This window comes from Ambystoma mexicanum, chromosome 6q, assembly GCF_040938575.1.
Source record: "Ambystoma mexicanum isolate Mex_15411 chromosome 6q, UKY_AmexF1_1, whole genome shotgun sequence".
NCBI classification, from domain to species: Eukaryota; Metazoa; Chordata; class Amphibia; order Caudata; family Ambystomatidae; genus Ambystoma; species Ambystoma mexicanum.
The window spans coordinates 26,258,091-26,280,558 of NC_090937.1; positions in this window are offsets into that span (position 1 = coordinate 26,258,091).

Below are 22,468 nucleotides of genomic sequence, written 5' to 3' on the forward strand. Positions count from 1 at the left end.
GCATTGATGTGGAATTCATTTTGTGCAAGATAATGCATTAAACTGACTAATACACTAGGAGAGTTAGTACCTGGGGTACAATGAGACAGGTTAGTGTCTTAAAATGACTTGCAAGTTATGCAAGAAAACATAAAAGAGGGGAACTGTCAAAGCTGCATTTCGTTTTTTCATGAGACATGGGCATACATAAGCCATGGACAGAATAAAGCCACAGCCTAGATATATGATGATGCGGTGACGTCAGCCATGTGTAGGCAGATGGTACATTGAGGAAGCTGATTGGTTAGCATGAACATGATAGTTTATAAGACCACACACATGTTGCATCAGGCTTTGTTCAGAGTGCAGGTTTACCATTTCCTGGCTCTAGTATCGTTATTGAATGTGGACACACTGCCTGAGAATCAGAAGAAGAATAAACTGTTCAAAAGCTGGCAGATCAGTATGCCACCCAGGAGAGGCCCATTAGAGGTGATGGCTATATCACTAGGGTAGGCCCAGCAGAAATGTGCAGGTCTTGAATAGTGCTGTAAAGCCATGAGCTCCAAGGACCGAGGATGTACCTTAAGAAAGTACAATGTGAATGTAACCAACTAAATATATCATATTAACTTTTCTTTAAAAGGCTCATCATGCAAAAGCCTATAAAACCCCAGAGGTTTCTGTGCTCAGTGGGGCTCAATTTTGAGATGTTCTGTCCATTTCTGCAAGCAAAGATGTATGACAATAAACCTTGTCTCTACATTTTAAGCCTAGTTTCCTATTGGATTGTTCAGTGATGTGGGCGGGGATTCTGTATTCCATATTAAAGCATGAGAGCAAATGTAGCGAGTAAGACAACCCTTCCAATTATGGTTTATTTCAAGAAAATGTGGAAAACCTAGGTCCAAGTGGTGAATTTATGCTATATAGGAATTAACAAGTAGTTTAACATAACAAAAAAACAATCATATAACATCTATTTAATTATAAAGTTAAATGTGAAGAATAACACACTTTGCCTTCATAACAATTGGGTCACTTCGAAAGGGTATGGGCAATAAGGAGAGATGGAAGAACGGGGAAGAGGATAGAAGAAATAGAAAAGCAGGTAGCATCTATCTTAATGTCCTGATCCAATACTTAAAACTGCCCAATGACTGATTTAAAAGGAGAAGCGATGTTAAAGGAGTGTTGAAATGGGCGACTTAGTGCATTTATGATCACAAGGTTATGGAGAAAGAGCATTCACAGACATTGCTTGTTGATGGGCAAGGAAGGCAAATTCTAAGTGTCCCTTAGTGCAGGTCCTACTTTAAAAGTGGCCTCAGAGAGACCTTACCTTTGGTAAATGTTGGCAATGATGCAAATGTTGACAGCAGAGACGAATGATGATGCGTTTGAGTAACCATGATATCAATTTGAAATGACAGTTAGGCAGTGTGTATTTTATAACAAACAACGTATTTCTGACTTGCTAGGCTTGTGAATGTGAATTGGCAGAGTGCATCAAATGCTTCTCCGTATTTGACGGGGGCAGACGTTTTCCGACTGCAAACATTAGCCACTGAAGGAGAACACAAAAAACTGGGTTGCAAGTCTTGATCAATCGATCAGATAAACAAGGACTGCACCAATAGGCCTTGCTATGTTAAGGATTTGTATCCCATAAGTTTGTCCTTGCACATTGCCCTCCTTTTGTTTTCCCATTTACGACAAGTACAAAGATTCCTCGTGTATCCATGGAGCTGAAACTCGGTATAGTTACCCATAACCATGGAGCAGCCAGTTTGACCAAGGCATGGTTGTTTCAAGGTCAAATCCATAATTAAGTACCCTACAGACCATTCTTCCCATACCCTCAAATATCCTATATCAGGGAAGCCTAAAGCAACATGTGCCAGCATACAGTTCACATTTCTGTGGATCTCAGCTCATGTGTGTAGCATTGTTTCTCGTGGTGACAAAGGGAATGGCCTAGAGATATCTAATTGGTCTTTTGTATATTGTTATGCTTATTTGTGTTTACCTCTGCTACTGACACCGAAAGTCCCTCTAGAAAACTAGAAAACAGACTACTCCACACTGGTGACAGCTATCTGACACTCCCCCCGCCCCCCACCCCATTGTGGGACTTTATCAGTGTCACATTAACCTAATTTGTCTCTAGGAACAGAGACTGAGCAAATGCTACACTACACTATACTGTGCTGCAATGCACTGTTTCTGCAAGCTTGTGGCTAGATTCAGAGTGGTAGCATCTTGTAGTGGATACATGTAAAACAGTACCTCAACAGTGGTAAAGCAGCAACATGTCCAAATGGCAAAACTGCACAGTGGTGGAATTCAAAAGCAGCAACATTCAGAATAGCAAAACATCTCAGTGGCAAAATTCAAGTCAGCAACGTTCGAACTGGGAGAATTCAAAGATGCAAAAAGCTGTGAAGATTTAATGGGGCAACATTTCACAGAGGCAGAATTCCGAGTGCATAAATTCAGAAATGGTAAGATTCAACTTGGTAGAATTCAAAGTGGAGAACCTCATATTGGCAGAGTTCAGAAACAGGAAAGTTCAAAGGGGTTTAAATTATTCTAAAGCAACACATTTCTGATTGGCAAGATTCAAAGTGGTGAAACCTCACCATGGCAAAACTCGAAAGCAGCACGGAACCAGAAGGCGTCATTTTCGCTGCCGGGACCCTGAACTGCACAGACGTGTCCGTGTGTGAGTTTACAGGCGGCCTGGGGCAATCCTAGAAACCAACATTGGCGACGAGAAAGATGCTAAGTGGGGTGGGCGGAATTCTTGGAAAGACATTCCAGAACGTTGAAGGGGTGTTCAGACACGCTCACGTAGCGCTGATTCCTACGCGACTGGTTGTCCACCATTTTGGCATTCTTTACACGACGGTTGCGGCGTGAAAGGGTGGTCGTGCGTGGTTCTTGTTCTTCATGGATATAATTTTTGGAACCTTCACAGCTATCACATACCAGATGACTGTGATTCATTGAACTTAAAGTGAAATGCTGTTCTCACACAAAGCCTTGCACAGTGGGGAATCAAGTCGCCGGAGTGAACTTCATCGTGAGGAAGAGACAGACTTGCGGCCGTCCCCGGGGGGAGAAGCCACCCTGGTACCCTGAATAAACAGGGGAACAGGGAACCCCTTTCTGAGAACACCAAAGAGAGGAAAAAAGCAAAGCTAAAAACATTTTCAGGATGGTCGGCTGATGTCTTAGAAGGAGGACTTCCACCTTTATGTCTGCAGAGAGCTAATGTAAACAGAACTTGTATTCACCGGAGCGATGGCGGAAAATTTCTCCAGATAGTGACTTATAGCAAGTATAGTCCCAGGGCTCTCGGAGTAGCTTCTCGTGGTAATCAGAAGTTCCAAATGAAGGACGAGAAGAGGGGATCCAAGAAATCCTGACTAGCTGAATACCAGGTTAGACAGGAAAAGGACAGTGGAAAGCAGAAGGAAAGAAAAGGGAAGAAACAGGGTTGCAGGTACGACGAAGGAGAGCGGGAGAGAAAGTAAGGTAAAACCGGAGATAACAAAAGTGTAAAGAGAGCCCACTAAAGATTTGAGCAAGGGAAGGTCGAGAGTAACAACAAAGGAAAGCAAATGAACGAGTACAGATGAGAGGAAAGCACAGCTGAGCCCGAAACTATATCAGAAGCGGGCGGCGCGAAACGCGAGGAAAGGAAGGCAAGAAGGGGAAACGAAATTTCAGGAAGGCAGAGGGGCTGAGGTGAATCTCTGCCAGAAACAATCCAAAAAGGAGCAATAGGGAAAGCGACAGCACCCGGAGCGAAAAGCAAAGGGTTGCAATGCACCGGAAAGAAAGGTGGGCGTGGCTAATTATGGGAAGGAAAACAAAGGGCGCAGAAAGACTAGACCGGTAAAACAGGAAGTGAAAGAATCTTGATGGAACATTTTAATGGTGGTGGAGCCTCCATCTACTCCATAATTGCCATGGTGGTAGGCACGGAGAGCGCATGACACCTGGCTGGACTGAAAGGCGTCATAAACTTAAGTGACGATATCTTGGTTTTTGCTTCCTCAGTAGCGGAACGTATACAAAGACTAGAAAAGACATTGGACAGGATCCAGAACTTAGTCCTCGTGTTGCATAAAGGTAAGTGTGATTTTTTCAAAGACCAAATTGAGTTCTTTGAGTTTATTTTCCATGCAGGGGGCATATTCCCGGACCCAGAGAAAGTACGGAGGCAGCGGCCCCAGAGACACCTTCGGAGGTCAGGAGTTTCTTGGGTATGGTGAACTACTGCGGACGGTTCATTTGGGATTTGGCGTCTCTGTCAGAACCGTTAAGAGCACTTATGAGAAACAACGTCGTCTGGAATGGACCACCAGAGAGCAGAAAGCGTTTGAAGACATTAAAGCAGCGCTGATGGCAGTGAAACGATGGCATATTTTAATCCATAGAGAGAGTCAGAGATTGTGGTGGAAGCCAGCCCGGTGGGATTGGGTGCCGTGCTACTACAGGCAGACACCCAAGGACAGATGCGTCCAATTGCGTATGCCAGAAAGGCGTTAAAGGACACCAAAAAAAGGTATTTTCAAATAGAAAGAGAGGCGCTTGCCATCCTATGGGGGTGTAAACACCAGATATCCTGGGGAAACTCGTGGTGGTCATCATGGACCACAAGCCGCTGATACCCATCATGACAGGCGCGTCTTCGAAGCCACCCCATCGGATAGAGCGGTGGGTATTGTCCCTGATCGAATATGGGGTGAAACTACAATACCGTCCAGGTACCAACAATCCCACTGACTATTTCCCGCGACACCCCGGGGCTGGTCGAACTCCAGTGAAACCAGAGGTGATTGTATTTGTCGAAATGGTCCGTCATGTGGTAGAAGCAGCTATGCCCGTGGCGTTAACAGTTCAAGAAATAGTGGAAGCATTGAGAACTGATGAGGTGTTTCAAGTCATTCAGGTGGCCATGGACAGTGGTGATTGGAAAGGAGTTCTAGCCAATAACACCAGGAGAGAGAGGGGGGTCCAACAGGACATGCAAGCACTGTGGCGGGCCTGCAACTACCTATCGATGTCAGAAGATGGTCTGATGCTAAGAGGACGGCAGATCGTCATACCTTGCACCCTTGTTGCCAAGGTACTGGACCCAGCTCACAAAGGACACAAGGGAATGGCTAAAACATAGGCACGCTTGCGAAACAAGGTATGGCTCCCGGACCTAGACTGACACGTGGATGAATATGTATGTCTATGTATTCCAAGTCAGGCTGCCAGCCCTGCCGAGAGAGGAACCACAATACGATTGAGAAGCAAACAGCGTGGGGAACCGTGCACACAGACTTTAGGTCCACGGGGCGGGGCACATATTTTCTGGCAGTGGTAGATCAGTGGTCCCGGTACCCGGAAATTGAACTGGTGGAGTCTACGGCCTGCGATCATACCATACTAGCTCTGGAGAAGATTATTGGCACCAATGGGTTCCCATACTAACTGTGCTCAAACAATGGCCCGCCGTTCCAGGGTCAGCAGTTTGCCATGTACATGGAGGACTGGGGCATCAAACATCGAAAAAGTGACACCCCTCTGGCCAAGGTCCAACGGTGAGGCCGAAAGGTTCATGCGTACTTTGAACAAGATATTTCGAATATCTCTGAATGGAAGAGGGGAGCTACGACAGAACTTGTTTGAATTCCTCAGGGAGTACAGGGCAACACCACACCAGTCCACCGGAGTAGTGCCTGCAGAGGCGTTGTTTAAGCGTTGCCCCAGAGGTCTCATACCAGAGGTGGAGGGAAGAGAACCAGGTATAATAGAAAATGACCGAGTTCGAGAGGAACGGCAGGTGCGGAATGACAAAGAGAGCAGCAGGAGAAATCTACAAGGCAAGGTCATTTCCATAGGAGACATGGTGTTAAGTGAGAAACAGATATCCTGAGGGGAAGATGTCCCTTACCTACGAACCCCAGCCCATGGGGGTTACAAATGTCAAGGGATCCATGATAACTGCGGCTGATGGACGCGGCACTGTGACACGGAACGTGCCGGATTTCAAAAAAATTGAGGGCCGTCCGTCAGAAGGAAGCCAGGGAACCAACGAGCTGAGGGAAGCAGGCATCGCCCCGACGACCGAAGGGTTTGATGGTGGAGGGGACCCCCCACCAGTGAACTCGCCACAATCAGCTCCGGACGACGTTATTGTTCTGTTTTTCATTCAGAGAAAAGGAGGAATGTTACGGAGCATACTCAAGGTTTGTACGCATGCACGAGCCTCGCTCCGGCTCACGCATGCGAGTTAAATAAAACGGAACCCGAAGGTGTCATTTTCACCACCGGGACCCTAAACTGCACAGACGTGTCCGTGTGTTATTAATGCAGGTGCTTGTGTGAGTTTATGGGCGGCCTGGGACAATCCTAGAAACCAGCACACACCAGTAAAATTAAAAGTCACACAATGTAAAGCAGCAGAATTTAAAGTGCATGTAAATACTTGCAACTATGCTAAGTCATATCATGATGTTCCATGCTAGTATCACAATTCCCATTTCCCCCGAAAGCTCTAGATGATATAGATAATCAAATGATGCCCTCCCACATCACTGAAACCTCCAACTGGCCTATCAATAGCTTGCCCCTTAACCTGCCTGTCTCGCCTGAGATAGTCTACCTTAGCACAAATCAGAACACCTCACACGACAGCTCTCTTCCTTGCAGGGCTAGATACACAAATAGGGAGTTCATGATAGTGCCACTGCTCATAGCTGCTGGCCACCTCTGAGAGCCCAATAGCATGTCATGTCACTGCCAGGGCGTGCACATTGGGAGGGAGGATTCATCGCTGGCCAGCTCTCATTTTCAAGAAACAAATAGAACTTTGCATATCCCATAAACTGTAGGGTAATGCAAGCCCTGCAAATGTTTTCTACAGGATTTTGTGGACGCCATTTAGCAATGAATAAAAGTCAGCGTAATCACACAAAACAGGCCCATGATTGTACGTGCAGTCATTTGTTCCAGTAGTGGCTGATGACATTTATTTTTTTATTGGAGGGCGCACATATTGTCCCCACATATGCAGGAGCAACCGAGCGTAAAGAGGGAGCACACAATAGCCAAGAGCAGTTTGAGCAGGTTCTCTGCCCTGGGAAAATGTTTAAAATAATGTGGTCAAATGGTGCATTTTGAAACACACTTTCTCTGAGTTAAAGGTCACACAGTTTGCAATCAATTTTGTAAAGTAACTCATAAAACTCATCAACAGTGCACAGGTGCATTTTCGCAGGCCTTTTAACTATGTCTTTTCCCACAATATATGCTGGTATAAAGAAAAATAGGTTCATGCTGTCTGTGCCCATAAATGTCAACCCTGGTTGCACCAATATGTGCCAGTATTCTGTATAAGATCATGCTATTTCTTGATTTGCGCATAATTCCAGTAATTAAATTATAAAAAAAACATGTCCATGCTGACTCTGTTATTATATGACTCTATCCCCAAGTAAGAACATATTCCTGTTGGCTTTACCAGTGAAAATGGCATGTCACAATGAGAGAACAAGTTCAGCTTGGCTGCACCAACGTAATAACGTGTATGTTTGCTTTACCCTTTAAGCCTCAAAAAAATGCCATACCACAGTAAAAAAGCAGACAGACAAGGGGCCTGATTCATGGAAGTGTTTTATAATGACGCAATACCATAGGAAAACGTTCCATGAATCAGGCCCAAGATGTCCGAATGTAGTAGGCCATCAAGCCATGTAATGCCATACTATAGACAGATTGGATGCACCAAGGTAGGTTGTCTAGCCACGTAACAACACTAATTATGTTTTGCTTTTCCATTGATGCCCAGTAAAACATGCCAAGGCACAGCAAAAAAAACAGGTGCAGACAGAATACCTTGAAATACATCTGCCTAGACACGCAATGACACTTAACATGTTTGTTTTACTTTTAATGCCCAGCAACAAATGCCATGCCACTGTGATAAAATTAAGCTCGACTGGCTGCACAAAAGTAGGTCAGTCTACTCACATAATAACACTTATCATATTTAAGGTATGATTGAGGGCAAGTACAAAAATGCCATGCTACAGTAAACATGTTTAACCACTAAGCCCCGCTCCCCTGAAGCCCTCCCATCTGAAATGTGTGTCTTCCAACACAGCACAAACCAAGCACACAGACATTGTCACAGACTTGACTTACTCATTCACGGTATTACTTTAAATAAAACACCTTCAAATTAACACAATACTTTTTGATACACACATTCACACGCATCTATTCAGCATATATTCACTCATTCATTCACATACGCATCCATAAATACGTACTCCTCTCAGTTCGACTCTGCTTAGGCTCGCTACAAAACAGGAACCAGGAAGCAGAGAGAGCTTCCTGGTCCCTGCACTTGCATGGAGGCACAGGTAAATGCCCTCTGAATGTGCTGGGTGGTGCAGGAGTACCCATATGCAGATTCAGAGCTACATTTCTCCAGCCTGCATCTCCAATGGGCCAAGGAAGGATGGGGAAGCAAAACACCCTTGTAGTGGTTTGCAGGGCTTCCACAGACTACTCTAATCGAGAAAATGTATGTACATGATAGATTATCCAGCTCGAGCTCAAGTGCAGTGCTCCAAATGTTTAGCACATCAATGCTACAGCTTCCAAGCTTCTCTGAGAAGGTGTGTGTATCTAGGACTTATTGATTTCTACTGCTCCAATTTGAATGTCCTACCAATTGGTTGATATCCACACCCCAAATTTAGACAGGGCTCTCATATTTTCTGTCATTCGACATCACAAGTGCTTTAAGTGGAGTAAGACATTGGGCGAAGGGGGTGGCAAGAATTTAAAAAAGTGTCTGGAATGGCCTAACAATCTCTAGTCGCTAAAGAACCTTTAAAAGACACATTGCTCTTGTAAATGAATGGGTAACCAATCAGATGTGATGTTCCTACCTGTTATGATAGGATGCTAAATCTATTTATAAAAGTTGTGCTAAATAGAATTAACAGTAAAAAAAAATCGACGAAAATGTTTTTAAAATACAAATATTCAAATAATTTTTTAAAAAAATCAAATCAAAATAGGCCAATTCGGGTTCCAATCTCTTTTCTGTAGAAGGAAAACCATGAATCCTAAATTAACTCCTTTTCTTCAATTATTCTGATGCAAGCACTTCAATATAATATATGTCAAAATCAAAACATGCATTCTCTAAATTATAATGCCCATTCAGAGTATTGCAAAAATACATTGTCTAACTCCAAGTGGATTATGATTTTAAATATGGTTGATTATGACATCTACTGGGTAAGCAAAGTAATGTCAATGATCAACTTGTGGTGGAAACAGGTCAGAGCAGCTAGTTGGAGAGCCCCAGCAGGGTTCAGGCTCGAGTTCAAATGTTGGATTCTGTCGCAGATTAGCACTGGGCAGCCTCATGTCACTTCAAGCACTGGCATGGGGCCTCTAGACCACAACGTGTTACTTCAGCAGAACTGACTCCGGCTTTTCTCTCTCTGGCGCTAAACGAATTGGTGCCACTGAGTTGCGGGATAGTATTCTGCTCATAGAGATGCCGAATGCCAAAACTGTGGCAACACGTGTTTTATAAAATGATTGTTTTTTTATTTTTTTTATTTTCAGAAGCATTCATGTTTCACTGTCACTGGTTAGCCCACTTATCCCGATTTGTAGAATAAGTGCAAAGACCCTGCAAAGTACTCTCCCTTGCACATTACTGCATATTTATGGAATCCAAAGAGCAAAGCCTGTCGCGCAAATAAAGCCGAGCTGAGCCAGGAACGCCCACAACATGCCCCCACGCAAACCAAAACTATTGCCCAAGCCCAACCTTTGCGCAAACCTTCGCATGCACCTCTTACCCACCATCCAGCACCCCAGAAAAACTGCATGCTGTCCTCCATAAACAATGGCTGCACCCTGCAAAACTATGTGCGGTACCTTGGAACGGCTGCACCCCTGCAAAACTGCGTGCGGTCCCCTGTAACTCACGGCTTTGACCCTGCAAAACTACGTGGAGTACCCCATAAATAATGGCTGCACCCCTGCACAACTGCATGCAGTCTCCCGTAAGTAATGGCTGCACCCCTGCAGAAGTGCACACAGTACCCCGTAAGTAACGGCTGCTCTCTTGCAAAACTGCAAACCGTCCCCCGTACTCCCAAGGAACCCAAACTGCTGGCAGCTGCCTCAAGTCCTGAAACCACCCACCAGCCCCCTTCACCTCTGCCACTACCCCAGGCAGCCTCCTCAAGTCCCGACATGACCCACCACTCCCCTCACCTCCAACACTACCCCAGGCAGCTCCCAAGACCCAACACCACCCACCAGCCCTCCTCACCTCTGCCACTATGCAGGCAGCCCCCTCAAGTCCCGACACCACCCACCAGCCCCCTTCACCACTGCCACTACCACAGGCAGCTCCCTCAAGGCCTGACACCACCCAAGAGCCCCCTCCCCTCTGCAACCACCCCAGGCAACCCCTCAAGTCCTACACCAACCACCAGCCCCCGCACCTCCGCAACTACCCCAGACAGCTCCCTCAAGTCCTGACACAACCCACCAGCCCCCCTCACCTCCACCACTGCCCCAGACAGCCCCCTCAAGTTTCAACATTTTCCACTAGCCCCCCTGCCTCCTCACCAGCACCACTGCCCCAGGCAGCCCTCTCAAGACCTGACACCACCCACCAGCCCTCCTCACCTTCACCACTACGCCAGGCAGCCCTCTCATGCTGCGACACCACCCACCAGCCCCCCTCACCTCTGCCACTACCCCAGACAGCACCCTGACAGTACACCACCCTACCAGTCCAATGTGGAGCTGCAGCTTACCTCAACCTCTGTGGTTTGCTTCCACCATGAAGCAGACCTGCCACATGTCCACCACCAACACGATCAACTGGCAGCACTGTTGTTGAATACAGGACTGGAACATCTCATGTCACTCCCTGGTAGACCTGAATCTACAGCACCTCAGTTGGACAGCAAAATATGTTGCACCACCTACACTGTGGTCACACCATGTACATGTGACATGTGACTACAATGGCACAAGCATGACTAGGCACATTATAGCTGGTGCAAATGTAGTCTGTATGGTAGGGGTTGCAAAGCCCCTGTCAGGGCTGGAAACAGGACATGCTTGTGCATGGGTGATGGGAAGCCAATCAGAGAGTGTGTGACTCTGTGAAACAGGAAATGTGTTCCGCACACAGAAACAGCAAACCTAGGACTCATCTGCATTCCAGTGGCAGGGGTTGTGCATTACACAAGAGCAGGCAGTGCGTGACTGCAGATATGTGTGGGTGTGTGAGCATGGCATGGGAGTGACACAGCAATTAAATGTCAAATGCGCAAGCAATGTCTCCAGGCCAACCAGCCAAAGTGAGCCCACTTCCCTATCGCAGCACCCACAATCCCAAATACACACTACTACAGGGGCGTTAGCTCCACCAGGCGGGGTGGCAGTGATAGGACTGGTGCACAGTGGGCCGTGCTGGAATGTGGCCTGTAAGGCACCCTGGAGGACAACTGGTGCACAGAGGAAGAAGTAGAGGAGGGGGTCATGACAGAGAACAGCTCACAGAGCCCACCCAAAAACATTGCTGTTGCCAGCAAGGCCATGAGGCACCGCAGCTCATTGTGATGATGCACAAACATACTACGTGTAGTCTGTGCATCATCATGGATGACTGCGGTCCGCCTCGTGAGACCGGGCAGCACATGATCCCAGACAGACACATCGGCTGACATGGGGATGCTGGTCTGGTTGGAGGCTTCCCACAAGGTGGGCACTGCTGCATCCGATGGCCAAGGGACTGGATTTTGCACAGGTACCTCCATGGTGGCTTCACAGCCTCATGCCCCTGGGACAGGGCTGCAGCATACAAACCCTTCTCGATGCCCCCACCTGACACAATGGACTGGGCTGCAATGGCCACCTCCTCCACCTCCATCAACCTGGATAACTCCAGTGTGTCTTCTCTCGTGGATGGGCCCTGTGTGGTATCACCGCATCCCACCACTGCTGCAATGTCCCCTGCCACCTCCTGGGAATTACCCCCAGCAGCCACGCCTGTGGGTCCACACGCTCCATCAGCCACATCGCTCTTCAGAGAGGAGTTGTCACAGGGAGTGGCTGGCATCTGAACCTTGGTCTGGTGGCCCGGTCCCCACACTCCACATCACTGATTCCGCCCTCTTCGCCATCTGCAGCAACTGTGGGAAAGGAGACATAGGATATTGACATCAGTCAACAGTGTCAAAGCAAGTGTGGCGTCCACAACAAACACAGTGACATAAAGTCGCCATGGGTCAGCCTGCAACAGCCACACACACACACCAAATGCAATTCCCATTAAAATGACACACCAGTCTATGGTCAATGATGAGCCCAGTCACGACACATTCACATATCAAAACAGCACATAGACGGTGGTCCCCAGGCAGACACGAAGAAACATGACATGGCACAATGGCAATGTCAAGGTGACCCAACTGCAACCTACTGCTTTGCCATGGAAATCATGCAACACCCCCAGAATATCCACAGGGCAACCCATGGACTCAAGCACTTCCCACAACGTGGCATGGTCAACTTTATCGAACGCTGTGCTTAAGTCCATGAACACACGGTAGACTACCTAACCCTTGCAGAATACAAAGTTCTATACCAAGAGATAGAGATTCAATACCTGCTCCATTGTACCAAGACCAGGGCGCAAACCAAATTGGATGTCAGTTAGGGTCTCTGCCTCATTGAGCAAACCCTCTATGTTGCCCAATGTTAAGATGGATTTCTGAACTCTGACCTGGTGGGCAGACGTTCAGAAGGCCAGCCTAGTTTCTTGGAACCGGGTAACCTCTGGAAAGCCAGACCAATCAAGGTAGCTATGGCAGGCGGTCAAGACTAAGTCTCAGGAGGGGTGAGGGTGACTGAAAGACCTCAATGACCACACACAGCAAGGACACTTACAAATTAATCCCAGACAGGTGTTATATCAAAACTATAGACACATTTATTACAAGGCCTTTGTAACGCCGACCATAGCAAAAGAATCACAGCAATACTAAGTAAATCAACACAACACTAACAATACAATGTATTTACAAGACCATTGGGGTCCCTCCTTGACTATGGCCAAGGGTGCCCTTACAGGGTGACCAAATAGAAGTTCAAAGGGGCTGTAGCCAACACCCTCTTGTGGTACCTCTCTGTGGGCAAACAGTAAGCATGGTAAACAAAGATCCCATTTTCTTCTTCCAATCATGCGCTTGAAGGTTCTGTTAAACCTTCCCACAAGACCATTTGTCTGTGGGTGGTATGACAATGAAAATTTATATGTGACACCACATTCCTTCCACATGGCCTGCATATACTTTTACATAAAATTGTTGCCCCTATCAGACACAACTTCTTTAGGGAAGCCAACCCTAGTAAATATGCCAAGTAAAGCTTTTGGAACTGACTTGGCAGTCACAGTCTTCAATGGGATGCTCTCAGGATACCTGTTGGCATGGTTGACCAGCACCAGGATAAACCTATTGCCTGAGAATGTTTGGGAATCAAGGGGACCAACTATGTCGAACCCTACCCTCTCAAATGGTACACCCACCACAGGGAGTGGTACCAATGGAGCTTGGATTGTTGAGCCACTCTTACCAGATAACTGGCAGGGGGCACAACTCCTGCAGTGACTTTCTACTTGTACCTCCAGTAGAAGTACATGGATAAACTTTGCTTGGTTCTCTTGATTCCAAGGTGACCAGCAAGGGGCACTTCATGCGCCAGCTGCAGGAGGAGGGGTCTTACAGCAAGGGGAACCACCAACCTCCTATGGTCTCCTTCTGTAAACTCTGTAGGCTCACTATACAGGAGCCCACCTTCCCAATGAATACTATGCTTCCCAGAAGGTTCACCCTCAAGCTGGGAGCAGGCCTGTCTCCTTAGGCCTTCCAGAGTTGGCCACTCACGTTGGCCTTTGCTGAATTCTTCTCTATCAGGACCACCTTCCACTAACAAGTTTTTTTGTTGAGGGTGGTCATTTGGATCAAATACTTCAGGCAACACCTTTACCTCATCAGGTTCTGGTGTTTGACCAACTACCTCCACCTCAGTGGTAGGTGAGTTAGGGGGAATATTCTCATTCCCTCTTTTGGATGATTTTCTGACTCTGTTAGCCTTGGGTTTCCCCTTTGGCTGGGCATTGCAGTGGTATTGGCCAGTGCTGCCCTTGTTTGAGAAAGCGTGCAGGGTCTTTCAGCTGTATCTCCTACAAGCCCTAAAGCTCTGAGATCATTTCCCAGCAAGACCTTTCCTGGGACTTTCTCTTGGATGGTCACCGGAATCCTAACTGCTGTACCATTCAAAGTAAGAGTTACAGGTATTACTGGGAACATGAGGGGTGGGCCATGAGCCACCTTAGTGGGTAATAGAGTAGCTCTGGCAACTTCCTCTGGGTCTACCAAGGTAGTTCCACTACAGTTTGACTGCACCCACTATCCCTAGGAGCTGGAGTATCTACCCCATTTATCAGTACACTCGCACTTAAAGTAGTGCTTGGTATTATCTGGAATCCTAGCATAAGCCTCTGAGACTTTAGGCTCCCAGGAACCCAGGGAAACTAAAACTACCTCAGAATCTATCCCACTGGGGAAGGAATCTGAGGAGAAGGATGCCCCTGTAATCTCTTCTTCCTCATAGGAGGATAAGGCCAGATTAGAAGAGTGGGCTCCCAAGGTTTTGACCTTACATCTGGGGCCCCCCTTCACATGGTAAATTGCTCCACAAGCAAAACAAGATCCACTGGGTCTGTTTACATAGGGAGGCTTATTATAACCAGAGTTCTGTTTTGGAGGCTGACCTCCACTACCCTGTGAGTTCTCTTGTGACTTACCCCTATTTTTCTTTTTGTTGCCCTTCTGGGAGGACGTTTTAGCAGATTCCCCACCCTCCTTTTCTTTGGACTTTTTCCCCTCCTCCTGTTTACCAAGATGAGTCTTGTCCTTATGGGACACTCTATGTGATACCCACAAATCTGCTGCCATGGCAGGTTTCTTAGGATCTATCTCCTTTGAATATGCCAAATGCTGCTTAAGCTCAGGGGAACAAGACGCAAAAATATGTTCAAGCATGACAAGACATATCATACCTTCAAAAGTGCAGACCTTATAACCTTCAACCCCGCCAGTCAAGTTTTTTAAGGATTCAGTTACATAAGACACCCAGGTACCACCTTCTTTCTTTTTGTACTCTCTCAATCTCTTTAAGTATTGGGCAGGAGTCTTTCCAAACTTTAAGATGAGAGTTTGCTTCAACATTGCAAAATCTGCTCTCTCAGCGTTTGACGTTTCCATAATGGCACTGCAGCCAGAATGGGGCAGCCTGCTAAGTAAGCAGGCAATTTTATCAGCATTGTCAACCTGTTGAACTTCACATGCATACTCAAAAGTATTACGAAAGTCATAATGTCATTCTTTTCATCATTCGCACTGAGCAGATCTTTAGGAAACCGAGGATGAGAGGAGGACCCAGACCCATGTCCAGGACCCTTAGATCCATTGGAAACTTGAAGCTTGGCCAGTTCCCACTGGTGATCCCTGTCCTTCTGTATTTCTGCCTGCTCTATCTTCAGCTTGGCCATGTTAACTTCAAGCTCCTTCTGCCTAAACAGCTATTCTTGCTTCTTGAATTCAAGCATGGCCTCAGCATCAGCACTGGCAGAGGAAACATTGGACATCACATCATCTAAATCCTCACGTGTCCCATTGATAAGTACAGCAACAGACTTGTCCGTTCTGCCAGTGAGAGCAGCCCCACCACCCTCTGCATGTTCCTCGGGAGCTATGGCACTGAGTTGTGGCTCTTGCCATTCCATGATTCTTTGACTCATTTCCATTTGTGTGCCTTATTCAGCACTTAAGTTGAGTGGTTGAGGCCAGGAGTGAGGAGGAGAGGTCCGCCCACTCAGAGAGGAAGGAGGAGATCTGACCAGGTGGCCGATAGATAGTAGCCACAGTAAGGGAATGGCTAGGGGAGAGAGAGAGCCTGGAGACGAGGCATTCAAAAGAGGAGTAGACCTGCAAAGGAGTGACCGAGGCAGGAATTCACTCAGGGAAGATCAGGGCTACACCCCCACCAGAGCGGTTGTGCCTGGGCACGGAGAGGATCTTGTAACCGTCAGGTAGGAACGTGTCAAAGCTAGTGACAGAGCTGGCCGTGAACCTTGTCTCAGTGAGACCGAGGACATTGAGCTCAAGTCCTTCAAGAAGGCGGCAGATTTCAGAGGAGTGTTTGACAGCAGAGTGAGAGTTTAGGGTGGCAATATGGAGAAGATTGCCATCTTTGAAGGACTTCCGGGGAAGGGTACAGATCAGAGGTATGCCCTACGGAGGTGTAGAAGGAGCCCGAGAGGTGGCATAGAGGGAAGAAGAAGGCAAGGTAGCCAAGGAGGAGGCAGAAGGAGGCGAGGTAGCCACGGAAAGGGGAGAGGGGACAGCAGGAGAAGAAAGGAAGTTGATGAGGCGCAGAAAGTGCAGGTGAATGTTGGCCTGATCACCTTGCACCAAGATGGTCCCTTTCGAGTAAACATTAATGATGACCTTAGAGGAATGGAAGGAGGCCAGGAGGGCGTCCCAATGGGTGCCACCATTAATGGGAGAAGAGGAGAAAGGAGAGAGCACAGAGACCATATGAAGGGTCCATAGGTCTGGCGAAGGAACGACAAAGAGGATGTTGGTGAGAGTTTTCTTGCAGGAGGCATGGGTGTAGGTGTCAGCAATAGGGAGGCCTGGGTTGGAGAGCAGGATTTCCTTTTTAAACTTCTTCCTACCAGATTTAGTGAGGAGAGCAGGATAGTCAATGGAGAACCAATTAGAAAAGATAGGAGAGACAGAGAGCACCATAGAGTAGGTGGGAGAGGAGAGAGGTGGAAGGTAGAGGGGAGACACTAGAGAAGGACACTGGTATAGGCAGACAAGACAACGAGAGGCAAGCAAGTTGAGCAATAGGACAAGATGGCAACACTCAGGGTAAAGAGCTCACAAAAAGCACATTTTAAGACAGGAGAGTAGACACACCTAAATTTGAGAATCATGAAGGAGGGAGAAAAAGGCCTAGTGTTCACAATGCAATTTTTTAAATACGGATACAGTGCATATTAAAACAACACATGGAAAACACACCTAAGTTTGAGAATCCTGAAGGAGGGAGAAAAAGGCCTAGTTTTCACAATGCATTTTTTTTAAATACTGATACAGTACATATTATAATAACATGGGGAATGCCACCTACAGCTATACCCTCCCTTACTCCCTGCTTCACCTGGCTTATTTCCCCAGTAGGGATTTGCACTGTGCTGGGACCTTTCCCTGCACAATTCTGGTTAATAGCATCTACTTTCATTTTTAAATCCCTGATTGAGTCATCCATTATCGCCAGAATATTCATGGCCCCTTTTTTGAATGTCTCGAGTAGGAAATGTGTAGCCTCTATTTTAGCTAGCCATTGTGTGTCCCATGAGGGGGCCCCAGGCAGAGTCCCCCTATTTATGGGCCAAAATTGAAATAATGGTTTTAGTTTGGCATCTAGTAAGGCCTCCAGCCATGTCTTGTCATCATCCTTTGTGGGTGAGGCTGTTGAGTCATTCCCTAATTATAAAGTGTGCCCCTGGTCACACAGGGCTTCCTCCACCTCCCTGAGAGGGGCCAATGTAGTTACATTTTCCCCTGCAGTGTCAACTGAATCGCTGTCCTGGCTAGATAACAGTGCCCCCTCTCCCCGTGACGGTCTTCTGGATGCTTATATTAAACGGGGTATTAGGAGCCAAATGCCCCTCTCCTAGTCCCCATCTTCCATTACATTAGTAACCCCTATTGAGGAGGCAGCTTCCCAGATTGCTTTTCCCGTTAGTTGGATCCAATCTGCCAGGTTCCCTGCCATTGGTTTCAGGTAGGAATCCAATGGGAGTTGACGCACAGGCTGCTTAGGCGTGGGGGCCCTGGCTACAGATGTACTAATAACCTTGGGAGTTCTTGTTTGCTTAGATTTCTTAGCACTAGTGGCCATAGGGCCCTCCTCTCTTTGTTTTCTTTTTACCATTCTTGGTCCCTGTCGCCTGTCACCTGGCACCAGCCCTGCCCGCACAGGTACCCACACAAGGACCACCGTGTGTGGTAAGCAGGGGACAGGGAGAGAGGAAAGAGACAGAGAAACAGAGCAGATCTCCGAAATAATAAGAAATAGTATAAAACAGAAGCTGCACAATTTAAAAAGCAATATGCAAGATACAAAAATTCCTAAATATAGACTCTTCCGAATAAAACATGACAACTTTAAAAATTATTAAGCTCTGGATACAAGAAAAGATATAAGCACCAATGTTAAAGATTGTATCAGTGCAAACAAAGTGCAAGGTACATACTAACAAGAGTCAGCAAGAGCATCAAGTCGGGTGGGAAGGGTAAAAAAGCAAAGGCGCAGTGTATAAAATATAACAATGAACTCACATAAGGAGCTAACATTCAATCACTACTGTTAGGCTTGGACCCTGCCTGAATCACAGTAGGAGACTCAGTGGAAAATGGGCAAGAGGCAATCCTCGTAGCCCACTGGAAACAAATAGCAAACAGCTAGCACTCTGCCTAAATAACAGACATTCACAGTGCCAGGGGGAGGGGAGACCCTCGCAACCCCCTTATCAAGAAAGACCGTTATGCAAACTTCCACTTAGCCACTTATGAGGATGTTATAATCAGAGGGAGAGAAATGCCTTGCAGCCCCCTTCACCAACTGGTCTATTGCAGAGGTTGTCCCTGAGCTGTCAGGGTTATATTCAAGTTATGTGCAGGAGTCCAGTAGCTCAGCAATCCAGTAGGTTAAGCAAGGTTAAGTAGGTTAGATGGCCTTGCCGTGATTCATAAACAGTGCAATAGTCGTCTGTGTCAGCGCTAGCCCGTGTTCCAAACGCAACTGCACAACTGCACCCTAACACCAACGCCACAGGCGCTACAAGCAGCAGGCACTTTGGGAAACACAAGCCCAGGCACCAACAAAGACAAACAGTATGGGTGGACTGCTCCCAACTATCTTCTCGCTCCCTATAATCAGCCGTATTGAAGCAGTCCAGATGTGAAATCATGTGAAGGAAGGCCGGGGGGTGGGGGAAACACCCGACAGCTCGAGGAACTGCCAAAGTCCGACTGTCCACCCACCCGCCTCCCCCGAGGCTTGCAGTGTCAACCTAGGGTAGCGTTATTGGCCCGCACAGAACTGCACAGGTCCATTACTGCCAGTCCCTGAAGGTGTTTCCAGTGCACCTAGGACCCTTGTACACTTTCTGGGACTGTCTCTTCCAGGATGTGTAGTCTGTTGGAGGGTGAAACAACAGCTGGGTACTGTTGTCATGTCTGCTTACTATGGTGTGCAACAGGGGATGGGTGGGGTGGAGGTTGGTGCAGAATCTGGTGTTGTGGTTGAAGGGACTTATTTGTGTGGATGTTGCGGACATGGATCTCTTTCTGGTTTACATACCATGGTGGGTTGAGCATGTTGTTTTTCTGATGAGGATCTGTTGATTGCCCTTTCACAGGTGGCCTTTGTTTCCCACTCTGTCCTTATTGACCCCCAACATGTGCTATTTTTCCACCAATGTTCCTTCCAGGCTCTCAGACCATGCAGCAATTTTTGTGTGTCTTTCTGTCTCTGTGTTCCTCTCTTCACCATCGTCTCTCTGCCCTTGCCCACTGTAATGGCCACCATCTCTCTCCTCATCTCCCCACCAGCCAGACTCCTCCTTGCACCACGATTCACCTGTCCATCTCTCCCTCTCCACTCTGCAGCTACACATTCATTACTCTGTGTCCTGACTCCCTCTTGCCCTCTGTCATCCTTCACATCAGCTTCCACACTTGTTCTTCCACTCCCCAGACCTTCACCTGCTCACCTGGTGTCCTTTTCATCTCCTGTGTTCATGGGTGACCCAAAGACACACATGACACCTGACAGTGGGTGTGCAGAAATGGTATGCCTGCAATCAATGGCCTGACTTGTGACCGCATCCCCGAGTTGACTGACACCTGACGGGTTTCCAGAGTGCAAGTTGTGCTGTGCTTGAAATCTGTTTGCTTCACTGCCACTGATTTCTCTGTCAGTTAATTTTAATGTTGTGAGGTTCATAGTTGCTCATGTTTTGTTATTTGGACATTGACACTGGGTGGTCCCTGGTGGTTAACTTGTTCCATACAGGAGTTGTGAAGTCTATCCAAATTCTTTACTTTCAAGCAATGCATGTCTTTGAAAGCTTAGATTGTTGTTTCAGGGGGGATGCTGTGGATGCAAGACAGTTGGTTACCCTGTGCAGGTAGGTTCAAGGCACTCAGTGGGGCACATGTTGTGATGTCATTGGTGGCAGGGAGTCTGGCACTCTGAGGGGTAATTATTTTGTTGCCTTAGATTTAGGTAAGTGGTACCGGCTTCATGGGTGCGGGGACACATGGTTATGGTAGGCTGGTGAGTCTATGCTTGCTGTTTTTGCATGGCAATAAGGCTGGCACTGGTTGTGGGGTGATTGTTGTGATGGAGGCTGTCACTGTGGGACGTTTATTGTTGAGTTATCCTGAGGTGAGCAGGTCTGGCTGCATCAGTGGAGGCACACATGATGACGGGAGTATGGGAAGCGATTTCTTGCAGTTTTTGCATGTGTCATACCTGCCACACAGCATCCCGTTCACTCAGCTTTTCATGACATGTCTACCCACACTGGCAGTCCACTCCTGTTACTTCTGCCCCTTCTGGGGGTGCTGTCCCAAGACAACTTCACACACAGCACAGCATTTTGGGCCATTTGGGGGATGCAATGTTCACTCCAGACACCAGGCACACACCATTGGCCTGGTGTGTTGTTTGCCATGGGGACATGTACCATATACGGTACATCAGCAGATATTTTGCTACCTATTGACAGCTGCTTAGTGTATCTCAACGATCCCTTCAGATCCCAGTCCATTTGTCTCCATTCAGTCCAGTCCCTCTGAACTCGGCCTTCATTTTTCATTCCTTTCTCTTGTTTGCTTGTCTCTTTTATGCCAGTTGCCTCTGTGCCCTGCCTTTCTGTATGACTGCTGCCTCTTGCCTAGCTGCCTTCTGCAGGATCATGTCTACACTGCAATCGATGAGATGTTTGCATTCTGTCATCTTGGACATTCCATCATCGGATCCCCTGCCAAAGTTTACTGCACTGTCCTGATGACACGTTAATCAGGGGATGCCATATTGTGGCATTGGGTGTGCTTCCAAGGGGATCCTGAGCTTCCAACCTCTAAGTGCTCTCTGTTTAGGGAGTTCTCTCAGTGTCATTGCTGGATCAGAGTGTTCACAATGACCCCTGACCAAAACAAGGGGTAAGTGTTATCCTTTCCTTCACTGCATAGCACTCATGGGGGAAGGCAGTGTAGGTGCTGTGGGTGGAGAAGGTGTCACTGTGTGGGGTGCTTTAATTGTATTGGCCCTAAATGGTTGAGGCTGGCTGCATGCTGCAGGGACACATGGTGATGGGTGGCTAGAGGGTTATTGTTTGCATATGTTGTATGGCACTCATGGGGCACATGTAATGATATGATATGATAAATCATTAATAACGCACCTGTACACAAGTGTTTCTAGGTGCAGTGTCATTGGGTGCACAGATGTGTTACCTGCTCTGATCTTGTGTTTTTTTGTATACTGAGGAATTCTGTGAGGGAATATGGTTGCTGATGTTCTGGAGTACAGTGATGTTGGATGCTGCACACAACATGTCAGTAGAGTAGACTAGTTTGTAAGCCTACAGATGGGAGGGGGGATTCATTCCAGGGTGAGGCTGCTGCAGGCTCACAAGGGAAAGGTGTGACATGAGATGTGCATCTTTCTTGCTATGAAGCTGTAATTTTTGCATTTTGTATGACTATTTTAATGTAGATGTATATTGTGGGAGTAATTGTGAGGGAATGGGATGGTCACTCAATCTGTATATTTTGTCACGCATAGGGTGGCGAGAGCAGTACACACAAGTGTTAGTTTCAGTTTTCATTTTGTGCTGTGGCTTCCTACTTGTGTTCTCCTGTGTGTTGTAGGGGGTCTGCATGCACTATTGTTGGTGGTGGCCATGTGAAAGTGGTCTCGTTGCTTGTGTTGTGTGCTTTGGTGTGTGCAACATGGACACTGTTGTTTGCAGTTGCTGTGACCATGCCATTTTTTGTTGCAGTTGATTTCATGGCTATGTCCATGCACAGTCTGCCTCTCCCAGACACACATTCTCAGGGTGTTATTATGGGCATGTAGGATTGGCCCCAGGTCATCATTGAATGGTACCAGTGATGTAGCTTCACTGTGTGTGCTCCACAGGGGCTGAATTTCATGAAAAGTATGTCTGCACAACCTAATTGCATGCAGCTACTCCCTGTGACCTTTGACCAAACAA